The sequence below is a fragment of the Telopea speciosissima genome, chromosome 6, assembly GCF_018873765.1.
Source record: "Telopea speciosissima isolate NSW1024214 ecotype Mountain lineage chromosome 6, Tspe_v1, whole genome shotgun sequence".
In the NCBI taxonomy this organism is placed as follows: domain Eukaryota; kingdom Viridiplantae; phylum Streptophyta; class Magnoliopsida; order Proteales; family Proteaceae; genus Telopea; species Telopea speciosissima.
Window position 1 is genome coordinate 5,967,242 of NC_057921.1, and position 21,738 is coordinate 5,988,979.

At 45.9% G+C, this 21,738-nt stretch overlaps 1 long non-coding RNA gene and 7 other non-coding genes across 8 annotated transcripts; 7 read left to right on the forward strand and 1 right to left on the reverse strand.

The window, feature by feature from the left end:
- The first annotated feature begins 954 nt into the window (after window positions 1-954).
- Window positions 955-1,110, forward strand: LOC122666446. Its single transcript, XR_006333635.1, has one exon. It is a non-coding gene; the product is annotated as a 5.8S ribosomal RNA (ribosomal RNA).
- Window positions 1,111-2,647: 1,537 nt separating this feature from the next.
- On the forward strand, window positions 2,648-2,803 carry LOC122666451. Its single transcript, XR_006333640.1, has one exon. It is a non-coding gene; the product is annotated as a 5.8S ribosomal RNA (ribosomal RNA).
- Window positions 2,804-4,348: 1,545 nt separating this feature from the next.
- Window positions 4,349-4,504, forward strand: LOC122666450. The gene has a single exon (XR_006333639.1). It is a non-coding gene; the product is annotated as a 5.8S ribosomal RNA (ribosomal RNA).
- Window positions 4,505-5,563: 1,059 nt separating this feature from the next.
- LOC122664880 lies at window positions 5,564-7,535 on the reverse strand. The gene is made up of 2 exons (XR_006333393.1): window positions 7,488-7,535; window positions 5,564-5,809 (listed from the first exon to the last, which is right to left on the reverse strand). It is a non-coding gene; the product is annotated as an uncharacterized LOC122664880 (long non-coding RNA).
- LOC122666411 lies at window positions 6,044-6,199 on the forward strand. The gene has a single exon (XR_006333601.1). It is a non-coding gene; the product is annotated as a 5.8S ribosomal RNA (ribosomal RNA).
- A 186-nt stretch (window positions 7,536-7,721) lies between the features above and the next one.
- LOC122666461 lies at window positions 7,722-7,877 on the forward strand. Its single transcript, XR_006333646.1, has one exon. It is a non-coding gene; the product is annotated as a 5.8S ribosomal RNA (ribosomal RNA).
- An 11,788-nt stretch (window positions 7,878-19,665) lies between these two features.
- Window positions 19,666-19,821, forward strand: LOC122666423. Its single transcript, XR_006333612.1, has one exon. It is a non-coding gene; the product is annotated as a 5.8S ribosomal RNA (ribosomal RNA).
- Window positions 19,822-21,341: 1,520 nt separating this feature from the next.
- Window positions 21,342-21,497, forward strand: LOC122666472. The gene has a single exon (XR_006333657.1). It is a non-coding gene; the product is annotated as a 5.8S ribosomal RNA (ribosomal RNA).
- Window positions 21,498-21,738: the final 241 nt, after the last annotated feature.

Genomic DNA, 21,738 nt, shown 5'->3' on the forward strand with positions numbered 1-21,738 from the left:
TGGTCAAATACCTAACTTTGGGATGGGATATTTGAGCCACTATAGATCCAAATGTCCTCTTTTTTTTTTCCCTGTTTAACACAACTCAGAGCCTTGCGTTTGCCTAAAAAATTTTGGCCCTAGTTTCCATTTGAAGTCCTACAAATTATAGCCAGAAGTAGACCATCCGATCATATGTCCAAGAAGTCCAAGAAGTCGATAAATTTATCGCCAACTTCCGGAGGGCATAACTTTGTGATCGTTGGTCAGTTTGGGTCGTGTGACCACTGGTTCTGAGGTGGCTTTCCAAGATCTACGAGATGGAATTGGCCCCAGTTGCATATCTGGCCTGAATTATAATAAAAAAAATATTTCAGTTGTCAAAACTTTGGGAGGCCATAACTTTTGACTCGAGTGTCGGATTTGGATGCTCTTTTTATTTATTCGGGGTAGGTCATGGCAAGGAACGCACCCCAACCCATTGTAATTGTTGGTCTTCAACGAGGAATTCCTAGTAAGCGCGAGTCATCAGCTCGCGTTGACTACGTCCCTGCCCTTTATACACACCGCCCGTCGCTCCTACCGATTAAATGGTCCGGTGAAGTGTTGGGATCACGGCGACGTGGGCAGTTCACCGCCGGTGACGTCGCGAGAAGTCCACTAAACCTTATCATTTAGAGGAAGGAGGAAGTCGTAACAAGGTTTCCGTAGATGAACCTGCGGAAGGATCATTATCGATACCTGCTCAGCAGATAGACCCGTGAACATGTCGCATCATATGATCAAAGGGGGAAGGGTGTGGGGGGGTGTGAGCCCCTTCCTCCCTGACCCTTGTAAGGTCGGTCCACGGGTATCCGTGGCATTGACCCAAACACAATAATCGGCGCGGTTGGCGCCAAGGAATTCACAATGGAATGGACGTGCCATCGTACCTTTGGTGTGATGTGTATTGTCTTAAATCCGAATATCATGAACGACTCTCAGCAATAGATATCTCGGCTCTTGCATCGATGAAGAACGTAGCAAAATACGATACTTGGTGTGAATTGAAGAATCCCGTGAACCATCGAGTCTTTGAACACAAGTTACGCCCTAGGCCATCAGGCTGAGGGCACGCCTGCCTGGGCATCACACATCGCGTCGCCCGCCCTCTGTTGCCCTTGTGGTGGCTGGGTGCGGTGCGGAGTTTGGCCCCCCGTGCCCCAGTTTGGAGTACGGTCGATCAAAAGGAAAGAGTGTAGGTGTAGGTGTAGGTGTAGGTGTAGGGTGTATGGTGTAGGTGTAGGGTGTATGGTGTAGGGTGTAGGGTGCTGTAGTGTAGGTGGTGTAGTGTAGGTGTAGGTGTAGGTGTAGGCGTAGGTGTAGGGTGTAGGGTGTAGGGTGTAGGGTGTAGGGTGTAGTAGTGTAGGTATAGTAGCGTAGGTGGTGTAGTAGTGTTGGTGGTGTAGTGTAGGTGGTGTAGTGTAGGTGTAGGGTGTAGGGTGTAGTAGTGTAGGGTGTAGTAGTGTAGGTGGTGTTAGTGTAGGTGTAGGGTTTAGGGTGTAGGGTGGTGTAGTGTAGGTGGTGTAGGTGTAGGTGTAGGGAGCATCTTTGATACTGACAATTACAGAAGTTATAATCCAATGCGTAACATTATGTTTCATGTATATAGTAATTGTCATACATTGCGGTTCTGGCATAGTAGCTAATATTTGAACATCCAATATGTACGTATGTGGTCAAATACCTAACTTTGGGATGGGATATTTGAGCCACTATAGATCCAAATGTCCTCTTTTTTTTTTCCCTGCTTAACACAACTCAGAGCCCTGCATTTGCCTAAAAAATTTTGGCCCTAGTTTCCATTTGAAGTCCTACAAATTATAGCCAGAAGTAGACCATCCGATCATATGTCCAAGAAGTCCAAGAAGTCGGTAAATTTATCGCCAACTTCCGGAGGGCATAACTTTGTGATCTTTGGTCAGTTTAGGTCGTGTGACCACTGGTTCTGAGGTGGCTTTCCGAGATCAACGAGATGGAATTGGCCCCAGTTGCATATCTGGCCTGAATTATAATATAAAAAATATTTCAGTTGTGAAAACTTTGGGAGGCGATAACTTTTGACTCGGGTGTTGGATTTGGATGCTCTTTTTTTTTATTCGGGGTAGGTCATGGCAAGGAACGCACCCCAACCCATTGCAATTGTTGGTCTTCAATGAGGAGTTCCTAGTAAGCGCGAGTCAACAGCTCGTGTTGACTACGTCCCTGCCCTTTGTACGCACCGCCCATCGCTCCTACCGATTGAATGGTCCGATGAAGTGTTCGGATCGCGGCGACGTGGGAGGTTCGCCGTCGGCGACATCGCGAGACATCCACTGAACCTTATCATTTAGAGGAAGCAGAAGTCGAAACAAGGTTTCCGTAGGTGAACCTGCGGAAGGATCATTATCGATACCTGCTCAGTAGATAGACCCGTGAACATGTCGCATCATATGATCAAAGGGGGAAGGGTGTGGGGGGGTGTGAGCCCCTTCCTCCCTGACCCTTGTAAGGTCGGTCCACGGGTATCCGTGGCATTGACCCAAACACAATAATCGGCGCGGTTGGTGCTAAGGAATTGACAATGGAATGGACGTGCCATCGTACCTTTGGTGTGATGTGTATTGTCTTAAATCCGAATATCATGAACGACTCTTAGCAATAGATATCTCGGCTCTTGCATCGATGAAGAATGTAGCAAAATACGATACTTGGTGTGAATTGAAGAATCCCGTGAACCATCGAGTCTTTGAACACAAGTTGCGCCCTAGGCCATCAGGCTGAGCACACGCCTGCCTGGGCATCACACATTGCATCGCTCGCCCTCTGTTGCCCTTATGGTGGCTGAGTGCGGTGCGGAGTTTGGCCCCCCGTGCCCCAGTTTGGAGTACGGTCGATCAAAAGGAAAGAGTGTAGGTGTAGGTGTAGGTGTAGGTGTAGGGTGTATGGTGTAGGTGTAGGGTGTATGGTGTAGGGTGTAGGGTGCAGTAGTGTAGGTGGTGTAGTGTAGGTGTAGGGTGTAGGGTGTAGGGTGTAGGGCGTAGGGTGTAGGGTGTAGGGTGTAGGGTGTAGGGTGTAGTAGTGTAGGTATAGTAGTGTAGGTGGTGTAGTAGTGTTGGTGGTGTAGTGTAGGTGGTGTAGTGTAGGTGTAGGGTGTAGGGTGTAGTAGTGTAGGGTGTAGTAGTGTAGGTGGTGTGTAGTGTAGGTGTAGGGAGTAGGGTGTAGGGTGGTGTAGTGTAGGTGGTGTAGGTGTAGGTGTAGGGAGCATCTTTGATACTGACAATTACAGAAGTTATAATCCAATGCGTAACATTATGTTTCATGTATATAGTAATTGTCATACATTGCGGTTCTGGCATAGTAGCTAATATTTAAACATGCAATATGTACGTATGTGGTCAAATACCTAACTTTGGGATGGGATATTTGAGCCACTATAGATCCAAATGTCCTCTTTTTTTTTTTTTCCCTGCTTAACACAACTCAGAGCCCTGCATTTGCCTAAAAAATTTTGGCCCTAGTTTCCATTTGAAGTCCTACAAATTATAGCCAGAAGTAGACCATCCGATCATATGTCCAAGAAGTCCAAGAAGTCGGTAAATTTATCGCCAACTTCCGGAGGGCATAACTTTGTGATCTTTGGTCAGTTTAGGTCGTGTGACCACTGGTTCTGAGGTGGCTTTCCGAGATCAACGAAATGGAATTGGCCCCAGTTGCATATCTGGCCTGAATTATAATATAAAAAATATTTCAGTTGTGAAAACTTTGGGAGGCGATAACTTTTGACTCGGGTGTTGGATTTGGATGCTCTTTTTTTTTATTCGGGGTAGGTCATGGCAAGTAACGCACCCCAACCCATTGCAATTGTTGGTCTTCAATGAGGAGTTCCTAGTAAGCGCGAGTCATCAGCTCGTGTTGACTATGTCCCTGCCCTTTGTACACACCGCCCATCACTCCTACCGATTGAATGGTCCGATGAAGTGTTCGGATCGCGGCGACGTGGGAGGTTCGTTGCCGGCGACATCGCGAGACGTCCACTGAACCTTATCATTTAGAGGAAGGAGAAGTCATAACAAGGTTTCCATAGGTGAACCTGCGGAAGGATCATTGTCGATACCTGCTCAGCAGATAGACCCGTGAACATGTTGCATCATATGATCAAAGGGGGAAGGGTGTGGGGGGGTTTGAGCCCCTTCCTCCCTTACCCTTGTAAGGTCGGTCCATGGGTATCCGTGGCATTGACCCAAACACAACAATCGGCGCTGTTGGCGCCAAGGAATTCATAACGGAATGGGCGTGCCATCGTAACTTTGGTGTGATGTGTATTGTCTTGAATCTGAATATCACGAATGACACTCGGCAACGAATATCTCGGCTCTTGCATCGATGAAGAACGTAGCAAAATGCGATACTTGGTGTGAATTATAGAATCTTGTGAACCATCGAGTCTTTAAACGCAAGTTGCGCCCTAGGCCATCAGGCTGAGGGCACCCCTGCCTAGGCGTCACGCATCGCGTCGGCCGCCCTCTGTTGCCCTAGTGGTGGCCGAGTGCGGTGCGGAGTTTGGCCCCCCGTGCCCCATTTTGGAGTACGGTAGGTCCAAAGGAAAGAGTGTAGCTGTCGGTGTAGGTGTAGGTGTAGGGTGTATGGTGTAGGTTTAGGGTGTATGGTGTCGGGTGTAGGGTGCAGTAGTGTAGGTGGTGTAGTGTAGGTGTAGGTGTAGGTGTAGGTGTAGGGTGTAGGGTGTAGGGTGTAGGGTGTAGTAGTGTAGGTGCAGTAGTGTAGGTGGTCTAGTAGTGTAGGTGGTGTAGTGTAGGTGGTGTAGTGTAGGTGTATGGTGTAGGGTGTAGTAGTGTAGGGTGTAGTAGTGTAGGTGGTGTAGTGTAGGTGTAGGGTGTAGGGTGTAGGGTGTAGGGTGGTGTAGTGTAGGTGGTGTAGGTGGTGTAGGTGTAGGTGTAGGGAGCATCTTTGATACTGACAATTACAGAAGTTATAATCCAATGCATAAGATTATGTTTCATGAATATAGTAATTGTCATACATTGCGGTTCTGGCATAGTAGCTAATATTTGAACATGCGATGTGTACGTATGTGGTCAAATACCTAACTTTGGGATGGGATATTTGAGCCACTATAGATCCAAATGTCCTCTTTTTTTTTTCCTTGCTTAATACAACTCAGAGCCCTGCATTTGCCTAAAAAATTTTGGCCCCAGTTTCCATTTGAAGCTCTACAAATTATAGCCGGAAGTTGACCATCCGATCATATGTCCAAGAAGTCCAAGAAGTCCTTAAATTTATCGCCAACTTTCAGAGGGCATAACTTTGTGATCTTTGGTCAGTTTGGGTCGTGTGACCACTGGTTTTCAGGTGGTTTTCCGAGATCTACGAGATGGAATTGGCCCCAGTTGCATATCTGGCCCGAATTATAATATAAAAAATATTTCAGTTGTGAAAACTTTGGGAGGCCATAACTTTTGACTAGGGTGTCGGATTTGGATGCTCTTTTTTTTTATTCGGGGTAGGTCATGGCAAGGAACGCACCCCAACCCATTGCAATTGTTGGTCTTCAACGAGGAATTCCTAGTAAGCGCGAGTCATCAGCTCGCGTTGACTATGTCCCTACCCTTTGTACACACCGCCCGTCGCTCCTACCGATTGAATGGTCCGGTGAAGTGTTCGGATCGCGGCGACGTGGGCGGTTCGCCGCCGGCGACGTTGTGAGAAGTCCAATGAACCTTATCATTTAGAGGAAGGAGAAGTTGTAACAAGGTTTCCGTAGGTGAACCTGCGGAAGGATCATTGTCGATACCTACTCAGCAGATAGACCCGTGAACATGTCGCATCATATGATCAAAGGGGGAAGGGTGTGGGGGGGTGTGAGCCCCTTCCTCCCTGACCCTTGTAAGGTCGGTCCACGGGTATCCGTGGCATTGACCCAAACACAATAATCGGCGCGATTGGCGCCAAGGAATTCACAACGGAATGGGCGTGCCATCGTACCTTTGGTGTGATGTGTATTGTCTTGAATCCGAATATCACGAACGACTCTCGGCAATGGATATCTCGGCTGTTGCATCGATGAAGAACATAGGAAAATGCGATACTTGGTGTGAATTGCAGAATCCCGTGAACCATCGAGTCTTTGAACGCAAGTTGCGCCCTAGGCCATCAGGCTGAGGGCACGCCTGCCTGGGCATCATGCATCGCGTCGCCCGCCCTCTATTGCCCTTGTGGTAGCTGAGTGCGGTGCGGAGTTTGGCCCCCCGTGCCCCATTTTGGAGTACGGTCGGTCCAAAGGAAAGAGTGTAGGTGTAGGTGTAGGTGTAGGTGTAGGGTGTATGGTGTAGGTGTAGGGTGTATGGTGTAGGGTGTAGGGTGCAGTAGTGTAGGTGGTGTAGTGTAGGTGTAGGTGTAGGTGTAGGTGTAGGTGTAGGGTGTAGGGTGTAGGGTGTAGGGTGTAGGGTGTAGTAGTGTAGGTGGTGTAGTGTAGGTGGTGTAGTGTAGGTGTAGGGTGTAGGGTGTAGTAGTGTAGGTGGTGTAGTGTAGGTGTAGGGTGTAGGGTGTAGGGTGTAGGGTGTAGGGTAGTGTAGTGTAGGTGGTGTAGGTGTAGGTGTAGGGAGCATCTTTGATACTGACAATTACAGAAGTTATAATCCAATGCGTAACATTATGTTTCATGTATATAGTAATTGTCATACATTGCAGTTCTGGCATAGTAGCTAATATTTGAACATGCAATGTGTACGTATGTGGTCAAATACCTAACTTTGGGATGGGATATTTGAGCCACTATAGATCCAAATGTCCTCTTTTTTTTCTTCCTTGCTTAATACAACTCAGAGCCATGCATTTGCCTAAAAAATTTTGGCCCTAGTTTCCATTTGAAGCCCTACAAATTATAGCCGGAAGTAGACCATCCGATCATATGTCCAAGAAGTCCAAGAAGTCGATAAATTTATCGCCAACTTTCGGAGGGCATAACTTTGTGATCTTTGGTCAGTTTGGGTCGTGTGACCACTGGTGTTGAGGTGGCTTTCCAAGATCTACGAGATGGAATTGGCCCCAGTTGCATATCTAGCCTGAATTATAAAATAAAAAATATTTCAGTTGTGAAAACTTTGGGAGGCTATAACTTTTGACTCGGGTGTCGGATTGACTCGGGTGTCGGATTTGGATCCTCTTTTTTTTTATTGGGGGTAGGTCGTGGCAAGGAACGCACCCCAACCCATTGTAATTTTTGGTCTTCAACGAGGAATTCCTTGTAAGCGTGAGTCATCAGCTCGCATTGACTACATCCATGCCCTTTGTACACACCGCCCGTCGCTCCTACTTATTGAATGGGCCGGTGAAGTGTTTGGATCGCGGCGACGTGGGCTGTTCGCCGCCGGCGACGTCGCGAGAAGTCCACTGAACCTTATCATTTAGAGGAAGGAGAAGTCGTAACAAGGTTTCCTTAGGTGAACCTGCGGAAGGATCATTGTCGTTACCTGCTCAGCAGATAGACCCGTGAACATGTTGCATCTTATGATCAAAGGGGGATGGGTGTGGGGGGGTGTGAGCCCCTTCCTCCCTGACCCTTGTAAGGTCGGTCCACGGGTATCCGTGGCATTGACCCAAACACAACAATCGGCGCGGTTGGCGCCAAGGAATTCATAATGGAATGGGCGTGCCATCGTACCTTTGGTGTGATGTGTATTGTCTTGAATCCGAATATCACAAACGACTCTCGGCAACGGATATCTCGACTCTTGCATCGATGAAGAACGTAGCAAAATGCGATACTTGGTGTGAATTGCAGAATCCCGTCAACCATTGAGTCTTTGAACGTAAGTTGCGCCCTAGGCCATCAGGCTGAGGGCACGCCTGCCTGGGTGTCACGCATCGCGTTGCCCGCCCTCTGTTGCCCTTGTGGTGGCAGAGTGCGGTGTGGAGTTTGTGTTAAATCCGTGCCCAAAACCTGATTTGAAACCCGATCTGACCACCGATCTGGTTTGAACCTTTTGTGTAGAACCGGGAGCTGAGTACACTCACGATTTGTGGGTCATAATACTCAAGCCATCACACAAGATTGTTGACCGCGAAACAAGGGAAGTCCTCAAGAAAAGATCCACCGTCAGAGATAGGGGGAAAATCGTCCACGAAAGCATATTCTTGGAATTCCCTTATGATGGGGATCCGTGGGGCCCGCACCTGAATCGCCCTTATCCACTTAGCGATGACTGGGAGTAAGTCACTATCCGACTAATTCATGCCTATGCATGACCATTAATAAGTATAAGAACTAGAATAGGCTTGGGCTTAGGAGCTTAGCCTCTTTCTATTTGTAACTAGAACTTAGGACATGGGCCATGGGCCATGGGCCCAAGTGGATCCAATGGCCCAATGACTTAAACTAGACCTTGGGCTTATACCTAACCAAACAAGCTCCTAAGCAAATGGACCTAAGGACCTAAGACAACCAAACATGACTTAAGACTAAAGTGAGGTAAATAGGGGTCAATCCACTATTCACCTCACAATAGAAGACCTAAATCGTGGAGAGGAAAGGAGAGAAGGAAAGAAAGAAGAAGAAGAAAAAGAAGAAGAAGGAACGAAAGAAGAAGAAGAAGAAGGAAGAGAGGTGGAACCCAAGCTTGCTCTCCTACATTGGTGAGCATTCTCTCTCTCTCTCTCTCTCACTTCCTAATTTATAGACCTAGGGTTTGGAATTATGAGCCATGAATGCTTCATCTACCCTAGTGGAAAGGCCATTAATGGCTAATCTTTGAAGCTTAGTTATAAAGACACCTAATCCTACCTTGAACCCCCTTTCTCCCTTTCTCCATTTATGAACCCTAAGTTGGGGATTCACCTCCATTTATGGGTTTCACCAACCCTCATGGAAGACCATAGAGGTGTGGTTTGTGGGTTGTTAAATAACATTGATTAAAGGTCCTTTCAAAACCCCAATACCCAAACCCATGAGTTTCCTTTCCATATGTATTTTAATGGAGGAAAACCTAATCGATCATGGGGTTTACAAACCCATGTTGGGTGTGTGCTATGGCACCTTGGTTGGGGTTGTTCTCATGGTCAAAGATACCCCTAAAAAACCCCTAAGAATACCCCATTTTAGCCCAAGACTTTGGGGCTACAAAACCATTCTCGGAATGGCATGAACAGCAAGACTGGCACATGGACAGGCACATGCAAGTGCCTGTCCCTGAGAAACTATATCTGCCGGTGGGAAGTCCAAGAGGGACAGGCACATGGACAGGCACATGCAAGTGCCAGTCCCTGAGAAAGATCTACCGGTGGGAGGTCCTAGAGGGACAGGCACATGGACAGGCACATGCAAGTGCTAGTCCTTGAGAACCTAGATCTGCCGGTGGGAAAGTCCGAGAGGGACAGGCACATGGACAGGCACATGGATAGGCACATGATATAGCCTTGCTGTATGTGCCGGTCCCCTATTTCAGCCTTGTTTGATAACTTATGGGGCCCAACTCTTCTAGCCCTAAGGCACTAATCTCTCCCCACGTTGTACACTCTCTTTTGGTTGACTAACCCAGCTCGGGGGCGTATTAGTACGTTGGATAGTGTACTTGGCATCGAACACAGATTTGAAGAACTCCGTACTGACGATTGATTGAGAAGCAAGGTGAGTGAGTTAAGCAAACGTCTTAATTTATGGAATGTTTGTGTGTCGTGTCTTGCGAATGCCATTCATGCATGTGTGCTATAATATATAATTATTGGTAAGATATAGGACGATATAAATGTTTAGATGTTGATAGGACTTTACATTCTTGTCTTGCGATATTATTTATTTTATTGCACTATGGTGCGAATGGTATTGGATTTAGTTATGGGACTCGGGTGCCGGGTGGTGCTAGACCTAGGGATTCCATAATATGGACTCACTCATGGCATGTAGATCTAGGGCGTCGGAAGCGGGATCCAAGTGTCGGTGGGTGCTGGGCTTGAGATTGCCGTACTTGAAATTGCATTAGAGTTGTAAATTGCATTAGGTGGAAACGGGATGGTGACCGACTGACTACCTTCGGTATTCACATCTCGTACTTGTATACGTACGTATGGCTAGAGGGGCGAGAGGATAGCCGACCGACCGTATTTTGGTATCTATGGACTCGGCCTCTGGCCTATGCACATGCGTACCTCACTCATACAATAGGTGAATGCTGGCTAGGATAAATGTTTACCCAGTACTATGACCCTTACCGATAGGGGGATAGGTGTCGGTCAAATCCGTGGGTTCTGACCGTTATTCGGGTATACCCACCCGGGAAGTTCGGGCACCAACCGTATTTTGGGCCGAACGCCAAAACGGGATTTGACTTGGGAGTTTGCGTATATCTCTTGGTGGGGACAGGTACGGCAGGCTTCCAGCGTGACTCGGGTTTGTCATCGCCGGTATACCATCCGTTTATGGTACCGATGTCGAGGATGCTACCTAAGGTGTTGCTATAGTACTATACCTGACTTAGTTGTGTGTTAGGTGGATTGGCTAAGATAAATGTTTACCCAGTACTATGACCCTTATCGACAGAGGGTTAGGTGTCGGTCAAATCCGTGGGTTTCGACCATTATTCGGGTATACCCACCCGGGAAGTTTGGGCACCAACCATATTTTGGGCCGAACGCCAGGACGGGATTTGACTTGGGGGTTTGCGTATATCTCTTGGTGGAGACCGGTATGGTAGGCTTCCAGCGCGACTCGGGTTTGTCATCGCCGGTATACCATCCGTTTATGGTACCGATGTCGGGGATGCTACCTAAGGTGTTGCTATAGTACTATACCTGACTTAGTTGTGTGTTAGGTGGATAACAATAAAACTATACATCATCATTCATTCATGTAACATGATTGTAAATTGTATGTGATGTACGGTCTACCTTGGTGGTATGGGACACCTTGGTATCCGTCCATCATGTATGGTTTGCAGTCAACCCCATTCATTATTATTATTGTGTATGCTTGTGTGGCTTAGCCACTCATTGGGCTCAGTTGGAGCTCACTCCTCGAGGAAACATATTTTTTAGTTGATGCAGGTACATTCAAGCTGGACGGCACGGAGTTCAAGACTCCTGAAGAAGGTCATGAAGAGTGGTGGACTTCGGAGTATGAGGATCATGGATCGGAGTGCTACTGTGAGATGTGTTCCACGAGGAAACAGTGATTCTTGGCTGGTGGCCATCTTTTGTTACACTTTGATAAACTATTTTCTGATTCAAAGGTGTATTCTTTTATTCCTTTGTTGATAAGTGTATTTATTATACAGTGATAATACATAGATCCTGATTAGAACCCATTGATATGAAGGGGTAAATTTGAATAGACAATATTTTATATGCTATCACCTAGCTTCTGCTAACTCTGATGTTATTAATATTAATCCTTTCCTTTTACCTATTATTTGTCATTGTGAATGAGTTAGTCTTGGGTACTGCATCAGTGATTCTGGTGGTTAGAGAGCGTATTGGTACGCTCTGGTTGCATTCCCCGTGGTTCTGGGATGGGGGTGTGACAGCTTGGTATCAGAGCGTGATGCTCTACCCTATGGACTAACTCAGTGTTCACACGACCCGATTTACTCTAAATTAGGGTTAAATTTTAAAAGCCTTAACCATAAACAAGAATCAGTAGAACAAGGGAGAATATATAAATTTTACTGATAGAACAATGCTTTGATAATACAAATAAAGGTAGGAGACTTCCATAGAACATAAACCAGTTTAGAAATGAAGAAAAGATGAGAAACTACATACTAAACCGTAGGAGTTACAAAAAAAAAGATATATACTAAGGTTTATGAGGGTAAAGTCATGAACAATGATGTAAAATATAATGATAATTGGGATTAGCCTAACCATAAATAGCTATTGTATATATTAGGAAAATTTATACATTATAGGATTATTGTTGCATAAGTCCAACGACTTCAAGATACACCAATACCAATCAAGAACTGGGGCTCTTGGTCTACCAAAAAAAAAAAAAAAAAAAAAAGTTGTGGGTAGGCACATTACGAATAACATTTTGAATAGTGAATCATATCATAAGCAAGTGTGGGAACGGGAGGAAGCTTACACATTGAGATGGATTGGCAAACAGCTAATTTATACAAAAGAAAAGCTCACCTGAGCCTTTTCACAAGCACCTCAAACTCATCACCTGGCCATTCGTTGCTACAACTGCAACAAGCGGGGGCATATGTCCAAGACTTGCTCGTATAGTAAGCCCGTGTATGTACCAAACCTGCGGGCCATCGGTCCCATGCAACCCCAGGGGAGTGTATTCAACATGCCTGCAGATGAGGCAGAGTCATCATCAGGCGCAGTGGCAGGTACCTTATGTCTATACCTATCACCTGTGCACGCATTATTGATTTTAGAGTTTACGACTCAATTTAGTCACCCACGGTCGTTAGTTGTAATTCCAACTTGCGTAAGCTAGCTGTCGGTGAGAGACTTTCCGCAGGACTTGTTACGTAGGCTAATGATTAGGGGGAAATTATCTTTCATTTTTCTCGTAGCCTTAGTGACTGGCCCGGGCTTTCTTTGGGAACCACCTAGAAATTTTGAGTATTGGTCCTAAGTACCCTTGGGTAAGCCTATGGCCCCACATGTCTCTCAGGAGAGCCATTTTTTTTTAACTTGTTGGTAAATCTACCGGGAATGCTGGGATTGGCTTGGTGTATGGGCCTGGTACGTTCAGGGACCTTGTCCAGTAGGAAACCCCAGATTTGTGTCTAGATTCTGAAGGGACGGTGAAAAATATATATATATATATATAGGCACGTAGTTAAATCTCGATATGTCTATACACCCACGAACTGATGGATATCTAGAAAGGATAATTTAGGTCGGATGCTAGGAGGTATGGATTATATCATGTAGTTGGAAGAGAATGATAGATCTAGCAATTTAAGTTGATAAATAGTATTATATCGGGTGTTAGTGTAGCCAAATGTAGTCAAGAACGAAAAGGAATTGGAACTGAAGGATTCAACAAAACTTTGCTCAATAATAGATATGAGTGGAGTAATGGGTCCCTGAATGTCCCCTCCGTTATTGGGAGTGAACAGTAGGGATTCCATCAATATTCCAATTCATTCTAAAGCTGAGTTAGGTATTGGAGGATCGGAAGTGAAAGTCCTCATAGGAAAAGCCAGGTAAGCAAAGTAGTACAGCCTTGTGTCATTCAACCCAAAATTTTAGGAGTACAAATACTGGACGAAGTATATAGAAATAGTTGCATCTCTCTATTTCTAGAAGTATAAGCTCAGAGTTTGATTTTCACTGGGTCCTTATATACACTGGACTTTATATTAACTAAACTGGAATTGATTTATACCATTGCGTAAGGTGGATACTATTAGAGGACAAATCAATACAACTTAGTTTAAGCTAAATAACTAAGCAGTCCCGGAGCGGAAGTTGAGCACAGTTTTAACCCCTCTATCTGGCACTATCCAATACCATTTAAGCAAAGCCAATGTGGTGGCAGATGCACTTAGTTGGAAATCACAAACCCTTCCTTGCCAGCTTTAACAGTCAATGAGCGGCTTATAGAGGAAGCCAGAAGAATGGGGTCGAAAGTGTTAATTGATGACGCTACTATGTTAATTGTTGCCCTGACAGTACAACCCTCATTGGCGGAGAAGATTAAGGAAGTCCAACCTACCGATGCGGAGTTACAGAAATTGATAGATGGCATTTAGGAAGAGATGCAAGAGGAATCAGATTTTACCTTGTCCAGAAATAACATCCTTCGGTTCAGGGATAGGTTATGTGTACCCAATGGTGAGCGAGTTAAGGTGGCATGGAGAGGCAACGACCATAAGGACTATTCGGATCCTAGAGGACGTGCTTAGGGTTTGTGTCATTGATATGAAGGGTAGTCGAGATGAGCACATCTCACTCGTAGTTTTTGTTTACAACAACAGCTACTAGACGACTATAGCTATGACACCATTCAAAGCATAGTATAATAGAAAGTTCCGAACACCACTCTATTAGATGAAGTGATTAGCAAAGAATATTGGGGTCCGAATTGATACAAGCCACTTGCGGAATAGTAGATTTGATAAAAGATCGAATCATGGCGGCTCAATCTAAATGGAAGAGCTATGCCAACTTGAGATAGAAGGAAAGTAAGTTTATCGTGGGCGATTATGTTTTCTTGCGAGTATCGCCAACTAAGAGAGTAATTCACTTCGACAAGGAGGGCAAGTGTGTTAATGTATTTTACGTAATGATGTGAGAAAGTACACCCCTACATTGATATTGTCAAGACTAAAAAGCCACATCAGCTTGTCATGGACTGACACATGAAGAGCTACCTGAAGAGAACTTTGATTATAAGGACAGCAATCCTCACAATCGAACTGTAACTTTTGATAAAGTTCGGTGGAGCAATCTCATTGATTAAAGGGGCATCTTGTTAATGAGAAGGTGAAGTGCGGTCAAACTATCCTCACCTATGCAGATACCTAGGTACGTCTCAATTTTGAGGACAAAATTCTTATAAGGTGGGGAGGATGTTAAATCCGTGCCCAAAACCCGATTTGAAACCCGATCTGACCACCGGTCTGGTTTGAACCTTTTGTGTAGAACCGGGAGTGGAGTACACTCGCGAACTGTGGGTCATAATACTCAAGCCATCACATAAGATTGTCGACCGTGAAATAGGGGAAGTCCTCGAGGAAAGATCCACCGTCAGAGACAGGGGGAAAATCGTCCACGAAAGCATATTCTTGGAATTCCCTTATGATGGGCATCCGTGGGGCCCGCACCTGAATCGCCCTTATCCACTTAGCGATGACTGGGAGTAAGTCGCTATCCGACTAATTCATACCTATGCATGACCATTAATAAGTATAAAAACTAGAATAGGCTTGGGCTTAGGAGCTTAGCCTCTTTCTATTTGTAACTAGAACTTAGGACATGGGCCATGGGCCATGGGCCCAAGTGGATCCAATGGCCCAATGACTTAAACTAGACCTTGGGCTTATACCTAACCAAACAAGCTCCTAAGCAAATGGACCTAAGGACCTAAGACAACCAAACATGACTTAAGACTAAAGTGAGGTAAATAGGGGTCAATCCACTATTCACCTCACAATAGAAGACCTAAATCGTGGAGAGGAAAGGAGAGAAGGAAAGAAAGAAGAAGAAGAAAAAGAAGAAGAAAAAGAAGAAGAAGAAGAAGGAAGAAGGAACGAAAGAAGAAGAAGAAGAAGGAAGAGAGGTGGAACCCAAGCTTGCTCTCCTACATTGGTGAGCATTCTCTCTCTCTCTCTCTCTCTCTCTCTCTCACTTCCTAATTTATAGACCTAGGGTTTGGAATTATGAACCATGAATGCTTCATCTACCCAAATGAAAAGGCCATTAATGGCTAATCTTTGAAGCTTAGTTATAAAGACACCTAATCCTACCTTGAACCTCCTTTCACCCTTTCTCCATTTATGAACCCTAAGTTGGGGATTCACCTCCATTTATGGGTTTCACCAACCCTCATGGAAGACCATAGAGGTGTGATGTGTGGGTTGTTAAATAACATTGATTAAAGGCCCTTTTAAAACCCCTATACCCAAACCCATGAGTTTCCTTTCCATATGTATTTTAATGGAGGAAAACCTAATCGATCATGGGGTTTACAAACCCATGTTGGGTGTGTGCTATGGCACCTTGGTTGGGGTTATTCTCATGGTCAAAGAGACCCCTAAAAAACCCCTAAGAATACCCCATTTTAGCCCAAGACTTTGGGGCTGCAAAACCATTCTCGGAATGGCATGAACAGCAAGACTGGCACATGGACAGGCACATGCAAGTGCCTATCCCTGAGAAACTAGATCTGTCGGTGGGAAGTCTGAGAGGGACAGGCACATGCAAGTGCCAGTCCCTGAGAAAGATATACCGGTGGGAGGTCCGAGAGGGACAGGCACATGGACAGGAACATGCAAGTGCCAGTCCCTGAGAACCTAGATCTGCCGGTGGGAAAGTCCGAGAGGGACAGGCACATGGACAGGCACATGGACAGGCACATGATATAGCCTTGCTGTATGTGCCGGTCCCCTATTTCAGCCATGTTTGATAACTTATGGGGCCCAACTCTTCTAACCCTAAGGCACTAATCTCTCCCCACGTTGTACACTCTCTTTAGGTTGACTGACCCCGCTCGGGGGCGTATTAGTACATGGGACAGTGTACTTGGCATCGAACACAGATTTGAAGAACTCCGTACTAACGATTGACTGAGAAGCAAGGTGAGTGAGTTAAGCAAACGTCTTAATTTATGGAATGTTTGTGTGTCGTGTCTTGCGAATGCCATTCATGCATGTGTGCTATAATATATAATTATTGGTAAGATATAGGACGATATAAATGTTTAGATGTTGATAGGACTTTACATTCTTGTCTTGCGATATTATTTATTTTATTGCACTATGGTGCGAATGGTATTGGATTTAGTTATGGGACTCGGGTGCCAGTTGGTGTTGGACCTAGGGATTCCATAATATGGACTCACTCATGGCATGTAGATCTAGGGCTTCGAAAGCGGGATCTAAGTGCCGGTGGGTGCTGGGCTTGAGATTGCCGTACATGAAATTGCATTAGAGTTGTAAATTGCATTAGGTGGAAACAGGATGGTGACCGACTGACTACCTTCGATATTCACATCTCGTACTTGTATACGTATGTATGGGCTAGAGGGGTGAGAGGATAGCCGGCCGACCATATTTTGGTATCTATGGACTCGGCCTCTGGCCTATGCACATGCGTACCTCACTCATATAATAGGTGAATGCTTGCTAGGATAAATGTTTACCCAGTACTATGACCCTTACCGACAGGGGGTTAGGTGTCGATCAAATCCGTGGGTTCCGACCGTTATTCGGGTATACCTACCCGGGAAGTTCGGGCACCAATCGTATTTTTGGCCGAACGCTAAGATAGGATTTGACTTGGGGGTTTGCATATATATCTTGGTGGGGACCGATACGGCAGGCTTCCAGCGCGACTCAGGTTTGTCATCGTCGGTATACCATCCGTTTATGGTACCGATGTCGGGGATGCTACCTAAGGTGTTGCTATAGTACTATACCTGACTTAGTTGTGTGTTAGGTGGATTGGCTAGGATAAATGTTTACCCAGTACTATGACCCTTACCGACAGGGGGTTAGGTGTCAGTCAAATCCGTGGGTTCTGACCGTTATTCGGGTATACCCACCCGGGAAGTTCGGGCACCAACCGTATTTTGGGCCGAACGCTAGGACGGGATTTGACTTGGGGGTTTATGTATATCTCTTGGTGGAGACCGGTATGGTAGGCTTCCAGCGCGACTCGGGTTTGTCATCGCCGGTATACCATCCGTTTATGGTACCGATGTCGGGGATGCTACCTAAGGTGTTGCTATAGTACTATACCTGACTTAGTTGTGTGTTAGGTGGATAACAATAAAACTATACATCATCATTCATTCATGTAACATGATTGTAAATTGTATGTGATGTACGGTCTACCTTGGTGGTATGGGACACCTTGGTATCCGTCCATCATGTATGGTTTGTAGTCAACCGTATTCATTATTATTATTGTGTATGCTTGTGTGGCTTAGCCACTCATTGGGCTCAGTTGGAGCTCACTCGTCGAGGAAACATATTTTTTAGTTGATGCAGGTACATTCAAGCAGGATGACACGGAGTTCAAGACTCCTGAAGAAGGTCATAAAGAGTGGTGGACTTCGGAGTATGAGGATCATGGATCGGAGTGCTACTGTGAGATGTGTTCCACGAGGGAACAGTGATTCTTGGCTGGTGGCCATCTTTTGTTACACATTGATAAACTATTTTCTGATTCAAAGGTGTATTCTTTTATTCCTTTGTTGATAAGTGTATTTATTATACAGTGATAATACATAGATCCTGATTAGAACCCATTGATATGAAGGGGTAAATTTGAATAGACAATAGTTTATATGCTATCACCTAGCTTCTGCTAACTCATATGTTATTAATATTAATCCTTTCCTTTTACCTATTATTTGTCGTTGTGAATGAGTTAGTCTTGGGTACTGCATCAGTGATTCTGGTGGTTAGAGAGCGTATTGGTACGCTCTGGTTGCATTCCCCGTGGTTCAGGGATGGGGGTGTGACAGTTTGTCCCCCCGTGCCCCGTTTTGGAGTACGATCAGTCCAAAGGAAAGAGTGTAGGTGTAGGTGTAGGTATAGGTGTAGGGTGTATGGTATAGGTGTATGGTGTATGGTGTAGGGTGTAGGGTGCAGTAGTGTAGGTGAATTAGTGTAGGTGTAGGTGTAGGGTATAGGGTGTAGGGTGTAGGGTGTAGGGTGTAGTAGTGTAGGTGTAGTAGTGTAGGTGGTGTAGTAGTGTAGGTGGTGTAGTGTAGGTGTAGGGTGTAGGGTGTAGTAGTGTAGTGTAGGTGGTAGGGTGTAGGTGTAGGGTGTAGGGTGTAGTAGTGTAGGTGGTGTAGTGTAGGTGTAGGGTGTAGGGTGTAGGGTGTAGGGTGTAGGGTGTAGGGTGGTGTAGTGTAGGTGGTGTAGGTGTAGGTGTAGGGAGCATCTTTGATACTGACAATTGCAGAAGTTATAATCCAATGCGTAACATTATGTTTCATGTATATAGTAATTGTCATACATTGCGGTTCTGGCATAGTAGCTAATATTTGAACATGCATTGTGTACGTATGTGGTCAAATACCTAAGTTTGGGATGGGATATTTGAGTCACTATAGATCAAAATGTCCTCTTTTTTTTTTCCTTGCTTATTACAACTCAGAGCCCCGCATTTGCCTAAAAAATTTTGGCCCCAGTTTCCATTTGAAGCCCTACAAATTATAGCCGGAAGTAGACCATCCGATCATATGTCCAAGAAGTCCAAGAAGTCGGTAAATTTATCGCCAAGTTCCGGAGGGCATAACTTTGTGATCTTTGGTCAGTTTGGGTCGTGTGACCACTGGTTTTGAGGAGGCTTTCCGAGATCTACGAGATGGAATTGGCCCCAATTGCATATCTGGCCCGAATTATAATATAAAAAATATTTTGGTTGTGAAAACTTTGGGAGGCCATAACTTTTGACTCGGGTGTCGGATTTGGATGCTCTTTTTTTTTATTCGGGGTAGGTCGTGGTAAGGAACGCACCCCAACCCATTGCAATTATTGGTCTTCAACGAGGAATTCCTAGTAAGCGCGAGTCATCAGCTCGCATTGACTACGTCCCCGCCCTTTGTACACACCGCCCGTCGCTCCTACCGATTGAATGGTCCAGTGAAGTGTTTGCATCACGGCGACGTGGGCGGTTGACCGCCGATGATGTCGCGAGAAGTCCATTGAACCTTATCATTTAGAGGAAGGAGAATTCGTAACAAGGTTTCCGTAGGTGAACCTGCGGAAGGATCATTGTCGATACCTGCTCAGCAGATAGACCCGTGAACATGTCGCATCATATGATCAAAGGGGGAAGGGTGTGGGGGGGTGTGAGCCCCTTCCTCCCTGACCCTTGTAAGGTCGGTCCACGGGTATCCGTGGCATTGACCCAAACACAACAATCGGCGCAGTTGGCGCCAAGGAATTTATAACAGAATGGGCATGCCATCGTACCTTTGGTGTGATGTGTATTGTCTTGAATCCGAATATCACGAACGACTCTCGGCAACGCATATCTCGACTCTTACATCGATGAAGAACGTAGCAAAATGCGATACTTGGTGTGAATTGCAGAATCCCGTGAACCATCGAGTCTTTGAATGCAAGTTGTGCCCTAGGCCATCAGGCTGAGGGCACGCCTGCCTGGACGTCATGCAACGCGTCGCCCGCCCTTTGTTGCCCTTGTGGTGGCCGAGTGCGGTGCGGAGTTTGGCCCCCCGTGCCCCATTTTGGTGGCCGGTGTAGGTGTAGGTGTAGGTGTAGGGTGTATGGTGTAGGTGTAGGGTGTATGGTGTAGGGTGTAGGGTGCAGTAGTGTAGGTGGTGTAGTGTAGGTGTAGGTGTAGGTGTAGGGTGTAGGTGTAGGGTGTAGGGTGTAGGGTGTAGGGTGTAGTAGTGTAGTGTAGGTATAGTAGTGTAGGTGGTGTAGTAGTGTAGGTGGTGTAGTTTAGGTGGTGTAGTGTAGGTGTAGGGTGTAGGGTGTAGTAGTGTAGGGTGTAGTAGTGTAGGTGGTGTAGGGTGTAGGGTGTAGGGTGTAGGGTGTAGGGTGGTGTAGTGTAGGTGGTGTAGGTGTAGGTGTAGGGAGCATCTTTGATACTGACAATTACAGAAGTTATAATCCAATGCGTAACATTATGTTTCATGCAAATAGTAATTGTCACACATTGCGGTTCTGGCATAGTAGCTAATATTTGAACTTGCAATGTGTACGTATGTGGTCAAATACCTAACTTTGGGATGGGATATTTGAGCCACTATAGATCCAAATGTCTTCTTTTTTTTTTCCTTGCTTAAAACAACTTAGAGCCCTGCATTTGCCTAAAAAATTTTGGCCCCAGTTTCCATTTGAAGCCCTACAAATTATAGCCGAAAGTAGACCATCCGATCATATGTCCAAGAAGTCCAAGAAGTCGGTAAATTTATGGGCAACTTCCGGAGGGCATAACTTTGTGATCTTTGGTCAGTTTGGGTCGTGTGACCACTGGTTTTGAGGTGGCTTTCCGAGATCTACGAGATGGAATTGGCCCCAGTTGCATATCTGGCCCGAATTATAATATAAAAAATATTTCAGTTGTGAAAACTTTGGGAGGCCATAACTTTTGACTCGGGTGTCGGATTTGGATGCTCTTTTTTTTTAATCGGGGTAGGTCATGGCAAGGAACGCACCCCAACCCATTGCAATTGTTGGTCTTCAATGAGGAATTCCTAGCAAGCGCGAGTCATCAGCTCGCGTTGACTACGTCCCTGCCCTTTGTACACACCGCCCATCGCTCCTATAGATTAAATGGTCCGGTGAAGTGTTCAGATTGCGGCGACGTGGGCGGTTCGCCGCCTGCGATGTCGCGAGAAGTCCACTCAACCTTATCATTTAGAGGAAGGAGAAGTCGTAACAAGATTTCCGTAGGTGAACCTGCGGAAGGATCATTGTCAATACCTACTCAGCAGATAGACCCGTGAACATGTCGCATCATATGATCAAAGGGGAAAGGGTGCGGGGGGGGGGGGGCGTGAGCCCCTTCCTCCCAGACCCTTGTAAGGTCGGTCCACGGGTATCCGTGGCATTGACCCAAACACAATAATCGGTGAGGTTGGCACCAAGGAATTCACAACGGAATGGGCGTGCCATCGTACCTTTGGTGTGATGTGTATTGTCTTGAATCCGAATATCACGAACGACTCTCGGTAATGGATATCTTGGCTCTTGCATCGATGAAGAACGTAGCTAAATGCGATACTGGGTGTGAATTGCAGAATCCCGGGAACCATCGAGTCTTTGAACGCAAGTTGTGCCCTAGGCCATCAGGCTGAGGGCACGCCTGCCTGGGCGTCAAGCATCGCGTCGCCAGCCCTCTGTTGCCCTTGTGGTGGCCGAGTACGGTGCGGAGTTTAGCCCCCCGTGCCCTGTTTTGGAGTACGATCGGTCTAAAGGAAAGAGTGTAGGTGTAGGTGTAGGTGTAGGTGTAGGGTGTATGGTATAGGTGTAGGGTGTAGGGTGTAGGGTGTAGGGTGCAGTAGTGTAGGTGGTGTAGTGTAGGTGTAGGTGTAGGTGTAGGTGTAGGGTGTAGGGTGTA